Raw genomic sequence first — 21,155 nt, forward strand, 5'->3', positions numbered from 1 at the left:
ATACAACAGGCCTCCAACTACAAAATTGGAAAGACATAGGGGAATACTGTATTCAGCGTGTTAGGTAGAGTATGGAAATTGTGGATTGACTATTTACTTATGCAGCTGTACTCTGGTCAATAAGAGCCAATGTGCAACATTGTATTTCATGGGAGAGGATGGAGATGAGGAAGTTCTACTTTGAGGTGCGGACCATGTTCTATGAAAAATATTTGAATACTAATTACTAAATACTGTTAAATACTATGGTATACTAGAGGCTTGACACTATGATATAGTAGATCAAACGCTGCTGGATACTGTGGTATACTAGACAGTGTAAGCATGACATTGATGTATGACCTCCCTCTCATACTTACCCTCTGCCATGGTGGTCCAGTGGTATGAGAGGGGAATCTGTGCCTCTTGTGGGCCATATAATGGTAATTGCTAGAATATGACATCATAACCTGGATCTCTGAATTGTTTAGTTTCATGATAGAGCAGGTGTGGGCAGCTTGCTGTCCCTTCAAAGTGACATTCTAGGCCAAGTCAACTCCTTTCAAACAGTTATGGTAAACACCATTACAGAAAGAAAAAACTAAACCTTAATTTGTTATTGCTGCTTGAACTATTCAATGGAGTCTGTGGTGACCGCTTGTCACATATTGCACCAAAATAACTTTATACACAACCGCCAGTGTGTTCTCCTGTAATACCATCAAAATTCATGTATTTTCATGTGTATTCATGTATTTTATGTTTCTACACCCTGAGAGAGCAGGGAGACAGGGGCCCCTGCTTGGCCACAGGAAGCACCCAGTGGGTCAAGTAATGTGCGTTATGAGACACTGTAGTAGTAGAGATTGGTGTAAAGGAGGCCCTTACAACCCCTCTGTACATACTGATAGGCCGGCGATGTGGGCCGCACATCCTCAGGCCCAAACACGCCGAGTCTGAGTGTGGAATGTGATGTTGTTTCCCAACGCTCAGAGAAAGTGTGTGAGGACCTTGAGGGAGCAGTAGAGCTGGCACCGGCCTTCCCCCCTCCTGAGCCAACAAAGGTAGATTGTGCTGTTGCTGTATCTGTGTATGTTAGTATGTGTGTGTGTGTAAGTATGATACTGTGTGTAGGTGTGTTACAGTTTATGTGTATGTTAGTATGTGTAAAAGAATGTTAATATATTACTGTATGTATCTGTTTCTATGTGTGGTAGTATGTGTAAGTATGTTAGTATGTGACTGTGTGTGTATAAGGATGTTAGTAAGTATGTTAGTGAATTTAACACTTGTATACTTTATTTTATAATTTATAACGTGGTGGATTACACGACACAGTACACAGTTTGTATTTCTCTGTTATAGCTGTCCGCACCCATTTATTTATTTCTTGCCCCTGAAAAAATAGGTTTAACACTAACATACTGCGAGAGAAGTCGTTACCAACACAATAATGTTGTTACAGAGGAAACATGTCACGTTTAATAGCAGTGGGTTTTTTTGACGTGTGGTTCCTGTTAGTCAGTGAGAATATTCTGTTCTCATTAAAACTGCTTGTTAAGTAACCAGGTCTAAGCATTTTGCTGATTCTGTATAACATTAAACACATGCATAAAATTACACATTATACTTCAGCACCTTTAGGGAAATTAAGTACTAGATGAGCTATTATAGCTATATGCCATGGCATAGGAAACTTTAGTTAGAATCACCCATCTTCACCCCCCACCCCACGTTGTGTTTTTAGATTTTGGTGATGGCACATTTAAAATAGAACTCCCTAGGAGGTTACTGTTCTCGCTGAATGCGGCAGTATTTTTACACAAAATAAATTTACTTCAAAAATAGCGTCTTCCTGCGTCAAGGAAGGAAGGGGCATCAAAAGCGAACAATACAAACAAATCACCCCTCTGTCACTGAAAGGGTTAAATTGCGCCGTCAGGGGACATTGGGTTATGTCAAAAAATGGTCTTATGACCATACTTACTGGTGGCATTATCAGCTGGAAAATTCTATAGGGTGCTATGATGATTAGATGGTGATTATCATGAGGCCCCATTTTTTAATTAGTATCCCGTGCATCTTTTTTAAAGGGAATCGTTAAGCAGGGGAGGGCTGGCAGCCTAAGGCCTGGGGGGCAAGTCAAGTGAAGTGGCTCCGCCCCCTCGCACTCACCTTTCACCCCTCACGCTGCTCCCATCACTATTCGGCCATCAGACTGCTGGAAAACTTATCTAAACGGCCTCTGGGTGCTGATGCCACCGGCCGGAGCTACTTTAATCCTTTTTATTTATTTATTTAATATGCCGGATTGGCTTGCCATATTATAAATAAATAAATAAAGTATTAAAGTAGCGCCGGCCGGCAGCATCAGCACCCAGCGGCCGTTTAGATTCGATTTCCAACAATCTGATGGCCGCATAGTGATGGGAGCAGCGTGAGGGGTGAAAGGTGAGTGCGAGGGAGCGGAGCTTTCACCCCTCACGCTGCTCCCATCACTTGGCGGCCATCGCATACGGCCGCTGGGTGCTGATGCCGCCGGCCGGCGCTGCTTTAATACTATTTTTTTTTCATTTAATAGCCGATCCGGCTTGCCATATTAAATTTTAAAAAAAAGTATTAAAGTAGCGTCGGCCGGCGGCATCAGCACCCAGCGGCCGTTTAGATTAGATTTCGGGCGGCCTGGGGGGCAATTGCCCCCCTGCCCCCCGGCCCAGCCCGCCCCTGTCGTTAAGTACTGGCAAAATTTGATTCGTTTACAATGGAAACGAGATGCAAATAATGTTATTCAATACTGTTTTAGTGGCTCTCTCTGATTCAACTTGTCAGAAATATGAATGTCAACAGTGATATGCCGCATCATTGATGTAGGGACATAGAAACACAGCAACATCGAATTTGATGTTTGAAGTGAGAACCATTGGGCCCGTCTAGTCTGGACATTACTTTCTGATGTAGAGAATCAGACCATAATCAGTCCTTGGTCTCATGTTAGATTCAGGACAGCTTTATGCCTATATTGCTACATTTTGATAATTACATTTTTATAAACTCCATATATACTGTATGTATATGCACTCAGTTGATATATTCTAGTGTTCTAGAGTTTCTTTAAAAGTCATTACTTTTATGGTTCATTGACACCAGGGACTTAATGCTGTCATCATGCGACCTCCAGACTCCCTGACATGTCTGGACCTTTGCAAGACAGATTCCCCCAGTGGCCATAACTTTTATCACCGACTGAATAATAAGAGGTGACAGGCAGAAGTTATATTTAAGGGCACAACCCTGAAAAATGTCACCGTGATCTTGAGACCGAGATAGGAGGGATCTACATTCAGCTTTTAGACTTTATGGCTGGATTTTTATGCTGTAAGAATCAAATAGGAGCATCTACGGATTGGGGGATACCATCAAACTCTTAACTTTTCAGATATACACAAATTGTTCTTTCAACTCCCTACATTCACAATACGTATTAAAGGGTCAACTTTAGGGAAATTCATCCGCACAAATAACTTCATTGGTCCGGTTTAATGCATAATGCATTAATGTAGAGAAATTTCTTCTATTCTCTCCAAGCAAATTAGACTATCCATTATACAGGGCCAGTTCACTTTTTAATGCAGTATGCTTGCCCCTCATAATGCATAATTAAGGCGGTGGTAAATTTGTCCACCCCACAGCATGCAACCTTGTGCATTGTAGAACCAAATCTAACAATTATTACTTATCAATGTCAAATCCGCTTGTCATAGAACAGATTTTGACATAAATACGTTTCCATTATGATTCCATTAAAATGTAAATGGGGTCTTAATGTGTTCTCATAAAAATGAAATACAGGAATATAATGTGGTAATACTATTTAATGCGGGGTTTATTTTTCCATCACTGTTTACAGGCAATTGTGCATATTTAATTGTATCAAGGTGAAAGAAAACCGCCAGTATATGTGCTCGCGTCTGATGGTATAACGCACACACTGAGCACTCAATGCGACTTTCACTTCCACCGTAGACATATGTTTTTGTGAGACGCTTGCTGTGCAGCTTTTAATTACCATTCATTTGAATGATCATTTCCCTTTAAGTAGTTGTTATTTTTAGAGCCTACTTTGTTATGTTAACATTATTTAGTATCATTAGATTTGTTAGTGTTGCTCTTGAGGTAGTCAGCTTGGAAACTGTGATATACGTTAAGAATTTATTCCATATTCTGTGCCATGTTTGAAGTGGCATATGACATTTAAAGCTTTTCAAATTAATTATATAGAGGCCACTTCAGTATGGATGATTTATGGCTTTGTGATGTTGTATGCAACGCGTGTATAATATTTGAAGTTTTGCGTAGGAGTATATTGTGGAGCAGGTCCAGCCACCATACTGCATACTGATTTCTCTAGTCTTTCTGACCTGGATCTAAAGTAACTAACCCACACATATTAAACATTACTAAGACTACCCATAATTCCTAATCAGGGCAGCTGGAGTTGTGGGGCTTCTCCTGTAGTTAATGTCAAAATGTCAATGGTGCCCAGGTATGCTGATTAACCAAAGGCTGTCACAATTGTTATACGTATATGTATTTTTCCTAATTCCTAAGCTCTGTACAATGGTACACTATGTGACCAAAAGTATGTAAATAACTCACCATCACACCTGTATGAGCTTGGCTTGTTGGACATCCCATTCCAAATGGGGATTAATATAGAGTGTCACCCCCCCCCCTTGCGGCTATAACAGCCTCCACAACAGAAGGCTTTCCACAAGATTTTGCCGTGCGTCTGTGGGAATTTGTGCCTATTTAGCCAAAACAGCATTTATAAGGTCAGACACTTAAAGTCCTGGCTCTCAACAGAGTGCTGTGACTGCAGGTACATAAGCTGGAAGGTGTAGGTGAACCTGGATGCTGACTGCAGCAAATGGACAGAGATGCTGGCAGACAGACAGAGGAACCAGCAGACGGCAGCCGACGGACCAGGGAACTTGCAGAAGGAAGCAAATAGACCGGGGAACTGGCAGACGGCAACAAACTGACTAAGGAACTGGCAGACAAACTCAGAAAAGCCAAAGTTATACACAGTAAAATCAAATCGAGGTACACTAGGGTGAGATGGAGGCATAAATTAAGAACAGTCCTCACTCATAAAAAAGGATGATCAATAGTTCACACTGGGTGCCAAATCAGGACACATTGACGTAAGTCCAGATGGAGTCCAGAGCCAGGGGTAAAAAAACAGAATACGCAGATAAAGCAGGTGCAGGAAGTACAATGCTCCAGCAAGTGAGCCTGGGAGCACCCCTGGTTATAAAGGGCCATAATTACCTGATGGGCCTCACATGTGACAGGAACCAGTGGCAAAATGGGACATGAAGAAGACATAAATCCCATTGACCACAGAGCCTCCTGTAGATGAACGGTCAGCAATGCTCAGTGTTACCAGTTCAAGCTCAGTGGTTCCTGACAACAGTCTTACAATTTATCCTAAAGATCTTCAACAGGGTTGAGTTCAGGGCTTTGTGCAGCCACTTGAGTTCCTCCACACCAGACTGGACCTTGTTTGTGTCTTTGTATGTTGTAGGATTGATATTACCCTTTACTAAGGACTCCCTGAAAAACAGCCCCAGACCATTATCCACCAAACTTTAAACTATGTATTTCGGTAGGTAGGGTTCTCCTGGCATCTGCCAAACCCAGATTCATCCATCAGACATCCAGATCACTCCAGAGATAAAGTTTCCACTGCTCCAGTGCTTTACACCATTCCAGCTGACGTGGGGATTGTGCATAGTAATATCCGCCTTGTGTGCCACTGCTCAGCCACAGAAAACCATTTCATGAAGCTCCTGACACACAGTGCGTGTGCTGATGTTGCTTCAACCACGCTACACGCTCCACAACTCAGTGTCACCGCTCTGCAGATCTAACAAGGCAGGAATTTCTTAAACTGACTTCTGGCAAAGGTGGCATCATATAACAGTGCCCTGTTTAAAGTTACTGTGCTCATCAATCCAACCCATTCTACTGCCAACATTTATCTATGGAGAGGGCTGCCTATGTACTTGATTTTATACACCTGTTAGCAATTGATGTGGTTGAAACACCAAAACTCAGTAGTCAGGAGGGGTGTCCATATATTTTGGTCATATAACGTAGTTATATTTGGTAATGGCATCTTGAAATGAGCAAAGACATGTGTCATATGTGTACAAGACACACAGGCTGGAAAACTGGAAGATGCTCCTTAATTCCTTCACAGTGTTGCTGCTGTTTCATGGTGGTTATCAGGCTTGTCATGGTTAGGTTCAGAATCTTTTGGTGCTTCATAACTATATACACACCATTCATTCTCTGTAGCCCCCAGGCAGATCTCTACCTCTAAATTATTAACAAAGGTCAGAGTCATGGTCACTGCAGATCACCAAAAAAGATCACCGGCATCTAGTGCCACCTTCTAAATATTAGCGTCACTTCTCTTTGTATATACGGTATATGAATACCTAACTTTCTCACAGGTTACTCAAACTGGGATATCTTTCAGTCTATGATTGTTTGGTTCCTATAAATATTGGTTTGAGAACAGTTTTACACATTTAAGTGAGCATGTAGCATCTTTGTGCTAATATTCTAAAGACTCAGGTTTGCTTATTTGGATGGCTTGACTATATACCTTTAAGCAAACTTGATATTTACAGAAATATAGAATTGATGCGTTGGAGTGAAGAGGCACGTGACATCCAGGTGGATTTAATGGCACATTACTTGAGCATAAAAACAGGAGAAAATCATGTGTATTGTAGCAATCATCTTGTCTAAAGTGACTTTTGCGTGGGAAGGGCTTTACAATACCTTGGTCTAGCAAACTAAAAGGTTAATTCATTTCCATTCTTCCAAAAGAGGGGTTATGGGGTCTGTGTAGCTCGATACATACAGAAACGCATGAATTTATGCACAGGGTTTTCTTATGTTTGATGTTTTTACATAAATTTCGCAATAGCAGTTCAGACGTGCTTAGCATCAGCATGTTGGTTATGAAGACATAATGGCAAAATAGGGAACATTTCATATGATTGTTGTGTGTGGGAAAAAGCATGTTGTTGCTTAGCCCCGGTAGATAACGGAGTCAAAATGCATCGTAGCTGGAGTGCCAGCAGTTCCATGACACATAGAATTACATAGAATTACTAAGTTATTAAGATCAGAACTTTAATGCTGGGAGATTCATCAACCAGTGAAAGGGAGAAGGCAAAGAAGAGTAAATATGTGAAGGATTGCGTTGTTGGGGCAGCATGAAGAAATTGGGAAAAGGGGAAGAAAAATCACCTCCTTGGCTCCTGGGATTTAAGGGAATCCGCACTGAATGAGATGCAGCCAGTGTTTCAGTCTGGCTGGATTTCCCTGATTCCAGCTGCCCCCCCCCCATTGGGCTTATTGAGTATCATTTGGTGTATCTTAATGTTTGATGTTTTCATACGGCCAGTATGCTAAACAGGCTGGCAAATTTCTTACGCCATATTGAATATTTATGCCAGCTAGCAGCTGCAATGTATTATGAAGGTTTTGGTATGGCACTATGAGACTGTATAATTTACTACAGAGCCATGTCTGGCAGTATTACGTGAATCTAAACACAGCTTCAATCATACATTTCAAGCAGGATTCACTCTCTCATTACCACTAAAGCAGTAGAGAACCTGCAGGGTTCCTCAGGGTTGCAGCTCTCATGTGGACCTTCATATCTTTCTAGTGGTCTAGTGGGAGGGCAGAAAGAACCATGACTCGCTCTGCTCCTTCATTTATTGATGTAGTGAAGATATCAATGCGATTGTAAGACCGATTAACCTGTTCCTTGCCACCAGACTACCCATTATCTGCTCAAGATACCTCCACCCATTATTGATTGTGGTGTACGAAAGACAGCAGTGTTTGGGAATCCAAAATTGTTCTTATATGGGAATCAGTTACACATCTTAGTATGAAATGCAATCTTATTTTATAGGGTAAGACTGATTAATTGTGACTACTAAAAAATTACAAATTTAAATTCCATGATAATTCTGTTCATTTCCGTGTCATCGTTTTCAGAAGCTCAGGGCCAGCTTATTACAAGAAATGTTCATCTTCTAACATACTTGTTTTTTTTCCCCTGTCGTAAACACAGTGCGCAAAACCAATTAGCTTATGTGGCTGTGTGATGCATTTTACCGAAGATCGGTTCCAAATCTGTGTTTGGTTCTCATGGCATGCTGAGTGTCAAAGTGCCGGGCCTGTGATTGATGATTTTTCCAATGCACATTTGAATGTTATGGAGTAAATTTAGACATACGGAAAAGCAGGATGACAGGCTGAAAAAAAACAGCATGACAGAAGAAAGAAAGGGTCCTAAAAAAAATGCATATTTCTAAAAAGAAGGAAGATTGACTTTTAAAATGATTATTCAAATGAGGAAAATGCTGCATAAAGGTTAACGATGGCCTCTCATACAAATGTCTTCTTTTGCGATGAATTTCACAGCTGACGTCAACATTGCTATAGTTTACAAAAGATCGGCACAGCTGTTTTTACGCAAATTAATGTTTAATTAATGTATTACAGGCTGTACTCTGTAGGGGACCTACAAGCCAAGCTAAACAAATAGCAAATTTCATGGGAATTGTGTACCAGTCTGCTAGTGTAATTACACAGATGTTTCTCCCTGAGTAAGAACCTCGCATGAAATGTATCCTGATTCGTACAGAAATCTGGCGACCCTTGGGTCAGAGATGTATAGCTAGTGATTGGCAATCTTGGAAAAAGGAAAGCTCAATTTCTACAAAAGCTTGTCCATCTTCAGTATAATAGGTTACAAAATGTCATTGTATAAAATTAGAATATTCTATTTGTAATGGCCCTGTGATTTTTTGGTTTGGATATTACGGTACTTGTGAATGGCCCACCAGCTCCACCAGCAAATGCTCTACAGAGTGTTTTTGAATGAAGCATTCTGCAGACCTGGTGCACCTTGCGTGCCAGATGGATTCCAGCACGTTTCGAGATGTGATAAAGCGTTCGGTATCAGAAATAACACCTACGGTAGTTCTATTTGCATCTTTTTCAGTTCCGGAAACGTAGACCCTTTTGATACAGGTAGCAATAGGCAGGAGTTCATATACATTGTTCCTCTCCCCAGTGACCTACAGGATCCCTACTGTGAATTCCAAAGTCCATGTCTTATTTAACCCTTCATCCCTTGCTGTTGGGGATACCTGTTACTTTATGCAGCTAGTGAGATTGGCCGTGATGACATGCATGGCATGTCCGCCTCCATAGAAGTCATGTTATATGAGCAGCAAAGGATAATTATGTCAATCTTGACAACTAAAAATGCAAGCACCAGAACTAGGTGCAACTATAATATACAGCACATTCTGTATAATTTAAGGTGTGTAGCATGATATATTATTTGATCATCTGTGGTGGACCCCTTTAATGTTGACATAGTTCATTGATGCCAGATAATGATAACTAAGATGCTTTGTACTTACTGACGTTAATTATCATGTGTTAGTTATCTCCGAGGTTCATGCTCCAGCACTATATAGGGGTGATCAACATGTAGAATTAAAAGGACTCCAACTCCCATGATGCTCATGTAGTACATTTTAAGAACTGTTTCGATGCTGAGCTTCACAGTGAAGAACATTGTTGTCGAAATCCTGTACTCAATATTCTTATTTGTACTTTCCTAAGTAGGGAAGTTGATGCAGTTATATAATGCCATTGATTTAATAATTGCACCTCTCCCCATGCATTTCTCAACAGGAGACTTACGAGTTGGTTGATGCTTGACGTGAATACTTAGTGCCCAATTTTCCTGTGCTTAAGACTCGGTTATGCTAATTAATATAAACATATGAAGGTCCTAGGGGGGATTATATGTAATCCGAGAAGGGATTCTGTAGTTTGCCAGCAGCTTAGTAGGGAAAATACTTCAAGCCCGCTTGTCCTGCAGGATTAAATGCTACTGATAGTCATCTTAATTAACAATCCATCTTACATCAAGAAACATTACTTGTTTAGGGTTACAGAAGATAGCAGGCTGTAAACCTTTCAGAATCATGTGACCTTCTCAGTCGCCATGAAATACTGTCTCTTTACAAGACGATCGCATCCTGTTATATTTTCCATGTCTATCTTAAACTGAATCTGCATTTACATCCCTTGACCAACACAGCTAGCCTTTTAAAAAGGTTTGCATGACCAAAGGTAGCCTTAATTGGATGGAGCCAGTCCACTTTTAGATATGTGCTTTGATCCATTATGCCTCATGTCTTTTGCTTACAGTATCTTTAATATAATTAGGACAATATGGACTTCCATCTTTATTGGGCAACATTTCCCATCTATTATTCTTATATCAAGAGTTTTGTTATTTACCCGTAAAACATGCAAACAAGTCAATTGTCACTTTAATTGTTAAAGTTCTGAACAAGAATTTTTAGTCTAACAGTGGAATTGGGTCATACTTTATATGTTTTGTTGCCCCCACATTGCTTCTCATCTTCCCACCAGTTTCTTTTGCGATAGATATGAGGAGGTATAGGATACTGGTATCCCCGGAGCCCTAGCAGTGTGCTGGGAGATGCGCACCTCTGTAGGCAAAGATTTGTCCTCTCCTGTTTTCTTTTTGGTTTGGGATGAACTAGTGCTGATAGGTCACCTTCTACTATTAACCATAGTAGCTAGATAACATGTCCCTCCTCATCCATAGGGAAAAACAGTGCTCAGTGAGTCATTCATCGGCTGCAGGCAGATTGTGAAACTGTCTGTGTTTGTCACAAGGAATAAATGCATATGTCCATTTTAGTTGCATGGATTTGCTTGCAAGCGCCAACATTGACAGCTAAAAGAAGCCTTCACCTTAAGACATTTGCCTTACACACTAAATCTCCTTACTTGCCATGTGGTACACAGAGCAATTGGAATTATTTGATGATTGAAAGAACATGGATTTCTAGTTTGATTTTTATTTTTTTAAATTGCTGACATGGTCAGCTGGCACCAGTAAAAAGACTGCAAGTCTGTAAGCTATAGCTCTTTGTCTTTCTTTTTGGTATGAGGTCCAGGGCTTGTTGGTGGTTGCATGTGTGTATGGATGTGTGTGTAAGTTATCCTTTAAAGCTTTATTGTGGCCAAGGCAGTACTATCTACTCCTTGCAGTTCACATTTCAGCAGAAATATTCCAGCAGAAACGCATAGTTCTTAAAGCTGAACCACTTGCTTGCTCAGTTAGGCCATACATAATCACGCTTTTGAAATTATGTAGTGTTATTATTCATTAGATACATCATCTTTTTTTTTTTTTTTGAGTAATGAAAACAAATGTGTAACGGGTTCACCAAGAGAGCTGTAGTAACTCCCAGAGATGTTAAACATGTCCCTATTCCTGAAGATTTTTATTTGCTTTCTACACTGTAGCCTGCATTTTTGATTTCGTATACACGGATGAAGGGCAATGACCTCATGTTTGATAAAGATTTATAAATTATTATCATACATCATTATTCTACTTGTAACACCACACATTAACATGCACTCTGGTACCATACAGTTATGAAAACACGTACACACTCTCCCCCTTCCACTAGGGGCCGCTAATTGTAGGCTCACCCCTGACACCATACGCTTACACACACACACATGCTCATGCCATACACTTACATAATCCACACACATCATTATACACCTATACATACATACACAAACATTTTAACAGGAGTTCCCCTTTCATAGATATATGATTATTGTAAGGTTATTTTTGCCCTGGCATGGACTCTCAGTTCAACTTTTGCAATTGCAAAATACTTTGCTCACAATGTCTTGCAATGCCTTGCAGAATGGCATGTGTTTTCACACATATATTTTGCTGTAAGTAGCATTACATTTTTAGTGTATAGAACTGTGTATAGTTTTTTAGTGTATAGAATTTTACGTATAAAAACATATAGGAGACGGAGAATATATATACGTATGTTAAATATACTTTTTGTAGGACATATGAGTATGTTCTTCTATATATCTACAATTCTCCAAGCTACAGCATGTAGCATTGAGCATATTCCCCTAGATCTCTTAACAAACAGACCAATAGTTTGAACTGTTAGGATCCCCACCCTTGTATGCTGACTCTCAAATAACATTATCAGATACCAATAACTTCTGATCATGAAATCAAAAAGGCAGAATAACCCCTGACAGTGCCCTGACCAATCTGCCCGCCAAATATATGTGAATTGTAGAGATGAATTAACCCAATCCAGCAAGCAGCAGGTTAAATCAAAATTGGCCAGCTACCAACTGAATGCCAGGCCTAATGTCAATATTAACCACCAATCTGCAGTAGGCAGTGGCTTATAACAATATAAAATATCTGCTTGTCGAAATCATTCCATCAGCAGATTATGTCAATAACAACCCCTTCTCCACAATGTGCTTTTCCATACTTTAAAATTGATAGGAAAGTCAAATTGTGTTTAAAGCATTCATACATGTAAAAATCAAATCCTTGAGTGCAGTTCTGCAAGCAGGACTTCTGTTTATCGTTCGTGCTGCAGCTGTGGTTTTGCTAACGTTCATGTCTGACTCTGTCCATGGTGCTGACAGGAGTGATGTATGTGACATAAACACGCGTGTATCGCTAGAGAGATATGCCTTGAATGAATACAATGATAAAGATCCTTTATGCTTGAAAAGACTTTCAAAATGTGAGTGTTTGAATAATTGAGTGTGTATGTGTGTATATATATAAATATATATATATAGATATAGATATATAATCAGTGCCATGGATGGGGCTAGATAGGGCGGATTATTGGACAGTCTATGGCACCTGCAGTCTATGCAGGATAGTTTCTAGCATTCAATGTCATGAACAGGGCTAAAATGATCAGGGGCAGCTGATAACCAAGTCGAGCTATCCCTAGGGTGGATTATTGTGATAGTTTATCTATGGCCGCTCAGTTTGTAAGTGTAGTACATTCTAGCACATCGCAGTCAAAACTGAAAGCAGATGGCAAATTTAGGGCAGTTTCCCAGAGGGATGAAGTTTATTAGATTCAAGGGGGGAAACAGTTGTCCGGGCATACCAAAATTATTTCATTTATCGTATTTCTCACGTATCATACATATATTCCCCTTTTAGTGCTGCTACAAATATCTAAAGCATAATGAAAAGCATTAAGTCCCTGTCTCATCTTTGTTGAAGCCTTGGGATTTGCCTTGATCTGACCACATAAAAATAATGTAAATAATTTCCAATTAAATAGAATAAAGATATTTGAGTATTTCTGAGCCTCAGCCTTTATATTGTTCTTAAAACTGCAAAATGCCATGTCTGTTTTTTTGACGTGTATCTGGAATCTCTCTAGAGCAGAGAGTTAACTTAGTCAATTTCTATATAAGTCATACAATCAGTCTTTGAGTGACAGAAGAGCCAAAGCGCCATGACAGGTCACAGTTTGTCATTTATCAATGTGACACATGTCCCGACGACCAGGATAGCAAACGGTAAACAGCACCATTATTGCAGCCGTGCATCTCCCAGCATACAATCTCCACAACAAAGATATAAACGGCCTAAAAATATAACCGCAAAACCCTTCTAAAGATCTATAAATCTGCATTAAAATGTGTTCTTTTTGCCACCAGCTGGCCCCTGTGATGGGAAAGGGTTAAATGGTTCACAAAGTAGGCAGTAGAGTACTATGGTTACATAATTCTTTCAGTTAGTAACAGATTTGTGCACGTTAAGGTGCCAGAACGTCACTCATCGCAGTCTGTGTCCCTGTACCTTTCTCTCTGAAGATGTGTTTTGAAATCTCCCCATCTGTTTACACCGAGGATGGGGAAGAACGCCTGCTGCCTGCAACCTCTCCTGGAGTCACAAGAACAGAGCCAGAGGTTTTGTATGTCTGTGGTGGGGAGCTCACAATATCAGGTGGCATTTGTAGCCCTGGGCATGATTGTTTGCAAGATCTGCTGTCGTTTCACTCCTTGGCACACGTACAGTTAAAGATTGTTAGGGCATGGGAAATAATTGTAGCCAGTAGCCTCCAGCTCCTTACCTACTCCGTTACCCTACCAATCCTTCTTTATGGCATCTCTATACCAGCTTTACCACTCTCTTTCTACAGATTAATAATCACAACATCCGAATTCCATTGTCAATTACATTAGAATAACAGTGGCTTTTGACTGCAAAATTGTCTGTTCTCTGTTCAGGCAACGCTTTGTTCAGGCAAAAGTAGTTACTGGCTTAACCATGGCTATGAGTGGGTCTCTGAGCTAATAGTCATTACCGTTAGAGTTCTCTCTCTGGAGTTGCAAATAAAAATAATTACAGAGCAAATGAAACAGTGAATCTGTGAATCAGGGGAGCGGACTCACCACAGCTTTAGGAACCTGGGAGCAAGTAACAAGGTATATATATAAAATATGAATATAAAACCAGTTGCATAACAAATGCCAGAGGGGCCAGAGGGGCCTGCGAGACTTATGGTGGGAACCTCCAAGATCCTTTTTATACAGACATACCAACATACACACATCTACCTTTGCTGAAGTAGAGTCCAGTAGCATAGTTACACACACACTAACATACTAACACTCAGATATTCACATACACACACTTTAACATACTTACACACATACATTCAGTAACACTTCATACATTCAGTAACACATACACACTTACACACACAGTAACACATGTACTCACACAAAAACACTAACATAAACTTATGCAAAAATACTCATACATACACAAAGTAACACACTTACACACAATAACATACTTACACAGCAACACACTAAGAAGAGAGCAAACCACTGCCCCCCCCACACACACACACCACGGTCCTGCTTCTGAGCGCTGTGAAATGACATCATATTTCAGGCTCAGTCATTGTGTTTGGACCAAGGGAGTTTGGCCCTCAGACCAAGCACTATGCCCTGGATTTTAGCTCTTTAAAGTCTTTGTTCCACTTTAATTGCACTTTAACATTAATTGCACATTGGAGTAAATGAACTCCAATGAACTTTAGCAAATTTGGCATACTGTATAATTGTTTTCCCTGAATCTTTAATCACATATTTTTATGCTCCTGTTAGACTTTTCCACATGGGCCAAATTCAGACGCATTTTTATTTGATTTTTGACAACAATCTCATTTCCTGACATTTCTGTTCTGATAAAGTTTGGAAACGATATTCTTTATAACTCACTCATGCTCTGACATCTTTCTCTCACTCTTTCTCCAAATGTATCCCCACCTTCTCCACAGCTCTGCTTCTTTTATCTTTTGTGATCCACTTCTCCCAGATGTGTTCCAGGAGGCCAGGGTAATGCAGTGGATCACCAGAGAAGAAAGGTGAACGAAGACACAAAAAATAAGAAGAAACAGAAGAAGCAGAGAACAACAAGCAGAGATGTGGAAAAGGAGACAGAGAAAGTAGGGAGACATTGAGAAAGAGAGAGAGAGACAGAGAGAGAGAGAGAAAGAGAGAGAGAGACAAAGAGAGAGACAGAAAGAGAGAGAGAGACAAAGAGAGGGAGAGACAAAGAGAGGGAGAGACAAAGAGAGAGAGAGAGCGAGAGCATCACAGAGATTCAGTGCAGAAAATGAAATGCAAATGAAAATCCACAGCTTTCCTCTTAGTTTTTTTTTTGTTTTTTTTTTCTCCGTTGGAGCCTGTTGAGGGTTGTTTTCAGACCTTCATATGAAAAAACAAGTTTTTCCAGTGTTCTTAAAATTCATACAAATCTGAATGCACACGCTACTGCCTGTTTTTGTGACACATGACAATTAAGTAATCCCAGCAGGGGCTTGGGCTTTCATCAGTACTAGGAATGATGCTTCTAATACTTTACTGAGTGTTAAAGTCAGCAGTGTATGCGTGTGGTATATGTTAGGGACTTCAATTTGTTCCTTTTTAGTCTTTTGCTCTCTAAAATTGAGAGAGTTTCATAAATGTTTATGCAATGCCTCGGCTAATAAGTACAAGATTTCATACCCCACTGATTATACAACAGATAAGAAGATCCTGCTGAAACCTCCAATTATCTGCAATTATTTCTGGTACAGTTTCTGCAATTTCTCTTTTTCTGTTTTAATGCTGTGTAAGAGGACTACAGAGAATTAAGAGGGAACTTCAGGTTTTCCCGAGTGGGTAATTTTGTGTTTTGATTGTTCAGCATTAATAAATTGCAAGCCCGTGATATAATGGCAATTCTGGCCTGACCGAAGTAATTTGATTATCCTACAAGCAACTTACATTTCAGCTTGGCTTCTACAAAACAGAAAACCAGCCGTATTATTTTAGAAAGTCAAAACTATAAATCACCTCGTGTTTATAGAACAGAATTTACTTCGTCTTTGACCACAACATTATATTGTTTCCTGCATTTTCGTACTGAGATACAAAACAAAAGTAAGACAAATTTAGATGGTATGTTTATATTACATGAATGAAGTAGCGTCCAGTTTCGGTCCCCCCCTTCTAAATAAGACAAGAGACAATTCTTTATTTCAAAACTTTATTAATCGTCAACTATGGATTTTATTTTGTCCGCGGTGCGGACCGCATATAACACAGCACCGCGACACTCAACCTTTATTAGATGTTTACATCATTGATAATTTTATAACCATTTATTAGCCAAATATATTTTGACCCAGTATATAAACATTTTACCGTCAAAATAACAACAACAATGATAACCAATCATAACCATGAAGTAACCTGCTGGTATGGGCGTATCCACCTGTATCCCTGCTGGAACTGCCGGCGAATGCCCCTGGAGTGTCCTGCACTTACACCTCTGTGCACCACAAGTAACAACACCTAGATGGTTAACTCCTGCACCGTACCAGCTTAAAAACCTGAGCCCCCGGCTAATGCAAAAATCAGGGAGGGATGGGCGGGAAAATATTTTTTTAAATGCTGACCCTATAGAATAAGCCACCCCTTTAATATATATACCCCTCAGGGAGGGCAATTACCCCCTCCCTTCCGGTCTTGCACGTGCCTCAAAGTCTTAACACCTTAAGTGCTAAAATTTCGCCTAGTCATGCCTTAACCCTTAACACTAGGCATTCAACGGGGTACCTCGTCCTATTCTTTCCCTACAGGGCTGTTCTATATGAAAAATAATGAACTGTCGCAGTTTTTCCAAAAATACTGCGCATTTTAGTGAAGTGACGCTTGGCTATATATTACTTTCTATTGAAATGGTACTCTTCAACATATAAAGAGATAGCGAAATGGAATTCCTTCTCAGACATGACTATGCCCATGTGATGTGAGCAGACCCACACAAGACACATGGCGTTTGTGGGCACAGGGGATGATGGCCTGGATGGAGGAAGAGAGGTAAACATAAGGAAGGTTGATTTGTGACACACATACGCATGCCTAAGAAACTGGGACACCAGTCTAGGAAATTAAGGGAAACTTTTAATCTTCTCCAAAGCCAATTTCTCAGGTATTCTGAACTTTTCCACCCCATTGTGTGACACACTATGTGCTATGATGTATTACCTGGACCCTATCCTATGGGTGGTTGTGGTGGAGAGCGGTGCTTGACTCTGCCACTTCCTTCCCAGCACCAAGCACCTGAAATGTTGTGGGGGAAATGTAGTAACTGCTTGCAAATGTTTATATATAAGTACAAATATTTTATTTATGTCCTGCCACCACAGGCTACTTCAAGTTCTTACTGCCCCAGTGTAGGTGCCCTAGCATACCCTACAGATGCCTCTAGATTGACAGCAGGTACAAAACATGCTTAATATCTGAAGATCTACGTTATAGGAAGCAGTATAGGGAGCACAATATTTATATTATGCTTTAACTCTTTTGCATAGGATGGTGTTGTGTATACCAGTTGGTGGTCTACACTATTTGCTACTCGAATGTATATGTATGTCAAAGCCAACATTTCTTTAACGGAACATAAAAAGTCTATAAAAAGACTAGAGCCTTGAGCTATAGAAAAGGCATAGCATATACACAGAGTTCATGTACCCCTTTTAGCGCATTAGGCAGATGTCTCGCTCTCTATATGAACAGTTAGCATATGTCACAACGTACGCCTTCCTGGAGAACTGGTAGTTCAGCAGTACTTCTGCCTTAACACATTTTAATGCATTTGCAAAACTCTTGATTTTAATGTTCTTCCAGGGGTGTAAAATCTTAACATTCCTCACCCGTGCATACGCTCATTGTTCTTCCCCCTGGTAATAAGGTAATAAGTGTGAGGGTCACGCGCACCGCCATCAGAGTGCTTAAATCACCATATGTCATTGGAGCCCCTGCAGTGAGGACGGTATTACTACGGATGCTCTTGCTATAATAACAGATGGTCCATCTCGACTTGCAGACGTTTGCTAAAAGAAGATTGCATTTATTTGCAAAAAAAAATCATTGTTATGTGGAATAAATTACCTGTTCTCCTGCTAGTGGCACCTATATTTATAGCTTACTCCTTTTTTTTATTTTTGACAACATTTGGGGCTTATTCCACAAAGTAAAAGTTAAAGTATCAGCACAACCGATTAAATGCAGATATCTTACAAGGAAATCAAGTGAGTGACCTGACCGTCACCCTCCATAAGGAAGGTGATCTTCCAAAACACAAGCATCAACTTAGGCAAGAATAGTGTCTGTCTTCTACAACTCCTGCCATGCCTTATTAGTGTAGAGCAGGCTGTACATGATGAAAAAGAAAGAACAATCGGTAAAGTCATGCTCATTGCTCAATAGTAAGCGATTCAACTCCCAGTACACGTAAGGAAATAACTAACGCTAACTGCTCAGCCTCACTTATACATTTAGTGACTAACGTTACAATTTCCTTGTAACTAATGATAATCTCTGTCCATGCAGATGAAAGCAAACCAATGAGCGCTGAGCTTCCATTAAAGTAATTAAACAAGTAGGTTCTGTTAAGCTAAAGTAGCTAAATTGTATCCTGATCCCCTTGATACAAACTGATAGAAAAAGTTGTCAGTTATGTTAAAATGTATACCCAGGTATAAGCAATGATTCCTAGTGTATTTATGCCTAGCAATGCCAACCAAGTACACTATCTAATGCCAACCCTAATACCCCTAAAATGGGTTCTGCTTGTGGAATATCCGACCCGGCTAGCTGAGTGATACCTTTTATATTGAGGGGTATCTGGCTACCTGTAGCCACATCTAAATGTTAAAGTCAAAATAAATTCAGTGAATTTACCCGTTTTTGGATTTCCAGTAGATTTGCTGGATATAAAAATTAGCATTTTTATACCCAGAACCAAGATGGCATTATGTAGAAATGTTTGTTACATTCTAGCATAGTTTATTGCTTAGAGGCGCATTAAATTTTTAAAAAAACAGAACTTAGTGAGCCATAAACATTGTGCCTATAGGCACATAATATAGAAATCTGGCCCTGAAACCACTGAACAGCAAATTCTACTCTGGGGCTCTGTAACTTGCACTGACTTGCCAGAAACTCAAAAAGAGGCACCAAAGACTAAAGCAGAATAGCACACAAAGAGACTGGTAGATTTTTTTTCTACCTGTTTAATATTTATTTGCGTTATATTAAACCTTGGGTAATTCAAGATTATATATTCCAATATTTTAATGGAAAATATAAATTAAACCAGCGGACAGCTCTTGAGCTATTTGCAAGGTCAGTAAAATTACAAGTAACCACATAGATCTATGAAAAATGAGGTTATACAATTACAGCCTAACAGTGTAATGTAACATTTGATCATTGTCAGGAAGGCGTGAGGGCACCATCCTGGCGTTAGAGAGCTTCAGAGAACACCAATTACCATTTAAAATCTAATCAGTGTCAACAAATGAAATGTTTATACAGCTACTGCAAAAATGTCTGCTGACAAATGCTGTACACTGTTTTCATCAAGGACTTCAAGTACCTTTCTTTAGGGGATAAAGATGGGGCTATCTGCGCATGGCGGCAGGAAGAGCTGGGAAGGAAGTGGCAGAGCCAAGCACCGCTCTCCACCACAAGTGTCACACAGTGGGGTTAAAAAGTTCCGGAGGAATTGGCTTTGGGGAAGATGAAAGATTTCACTTAATTTTCTAGACTGTCCCAGTTTCTTAGGCATGTGTCACAAATCTCCACGCTAGCGATAACATGTGATCATATATGTGTGAACTGCAGGATGTGTATTTAACCTGCCAACAGGCCCTCAACGGTCTTTCCCGCCGGCCTCCTCTACTAATACCAAATGGTCCCTTTTGGAGGGACATATAGGTATAGAGGTAAAATGTGTCTTATTTAACCCCAAAAAGACATAGACACACATGTGTGTGTTAATGTTCTATATATATATATATGTGTATATATATACGTTTATAGGCCCTCTTCCTCTCAGTTTCCTCATGCTCTGCAAAGTGTTTCTATGGAGTAACATTTATCAAGGATTTATTAATCTTCATTCTGCTTAGAAGGTTTACATGCCAAGGGCCCTTTAAATGTAGGTTAGTGTTTGGATTATTGGGATTATTTAGGATTATTATACGGTGAGGTATTGCATGAAAACAGAACCTAAATGAAACTGTGCATTTTAGCTAAATTCATCTTTTTAATCCTAATAAGTACATTGTAATTGTTGTGAACATCCTGGTTTTTGAACAGTTTATGGTATATAAGATCAGCTTGTACTCTGTTTATTGTTTTTATTGCCACTCTGCTTACAGGTGACGCTGTGTACCTAACACATTTTCCTTCACATAGCCTTTTCTTGCATGTTCCCTCTGCATACGTTGAAAGGGGAAAAAAGGTTCATATCCATTTTTATGTTAAATATGGGGTTTAATCATAAAAAATAACCAGATAAGTGTACTTCCGGAGCAAGTGGTGAACACAATTTGCATAATGATTTACAGGAGATGTGACACGCGGGGAGGCTTTCGTCATGTAACAATATGCCACTTTACATATGACAGGGGAGTCGTATGCACATGTTTAAATCTATGCACATTGTATCACATAAAATATAAGAGCAGCTTTTCTGTGGCTATCAGAGCAGTACATGACGTGCAGAGGAATATGAATTTGCAATGTAGCATGTACTCATAATGCACAATATAATGCTAATGTGGCTCAGT

The 21,155-nt window shown here is 39.9% G+C and overlaps 1 protein-coding gene across 1 annotated transcript in view; it reads left to right on the forward strand.

Annotated features, from left to right (window-relative positions):
- The window catches only part of SPHKAP (SPHK1 interactor, AKAP domain containing), an 81,872-nt gene that overhangs the window by 45,264 nt on the left and 15,453 nt on the right, over window positions 1-21,155 (forward strand). The window lies entirely within an intron of this gene.

This window comes from Spea bombifrons, chromosome 3 (assembly GCF_027358695.1).
Source record: "Spea bombifrons isolate aSpeBom1 chromosome 3, aSpeBom1.2.pri, whole genome shotgun sequence".
In the NCBI taxonomy this organism is placed as follows: Eukaryota; Metazoa; Chordata; class Amphibia; order Anura; family Pelobatidae; genus Spea; species Spea bombifrons.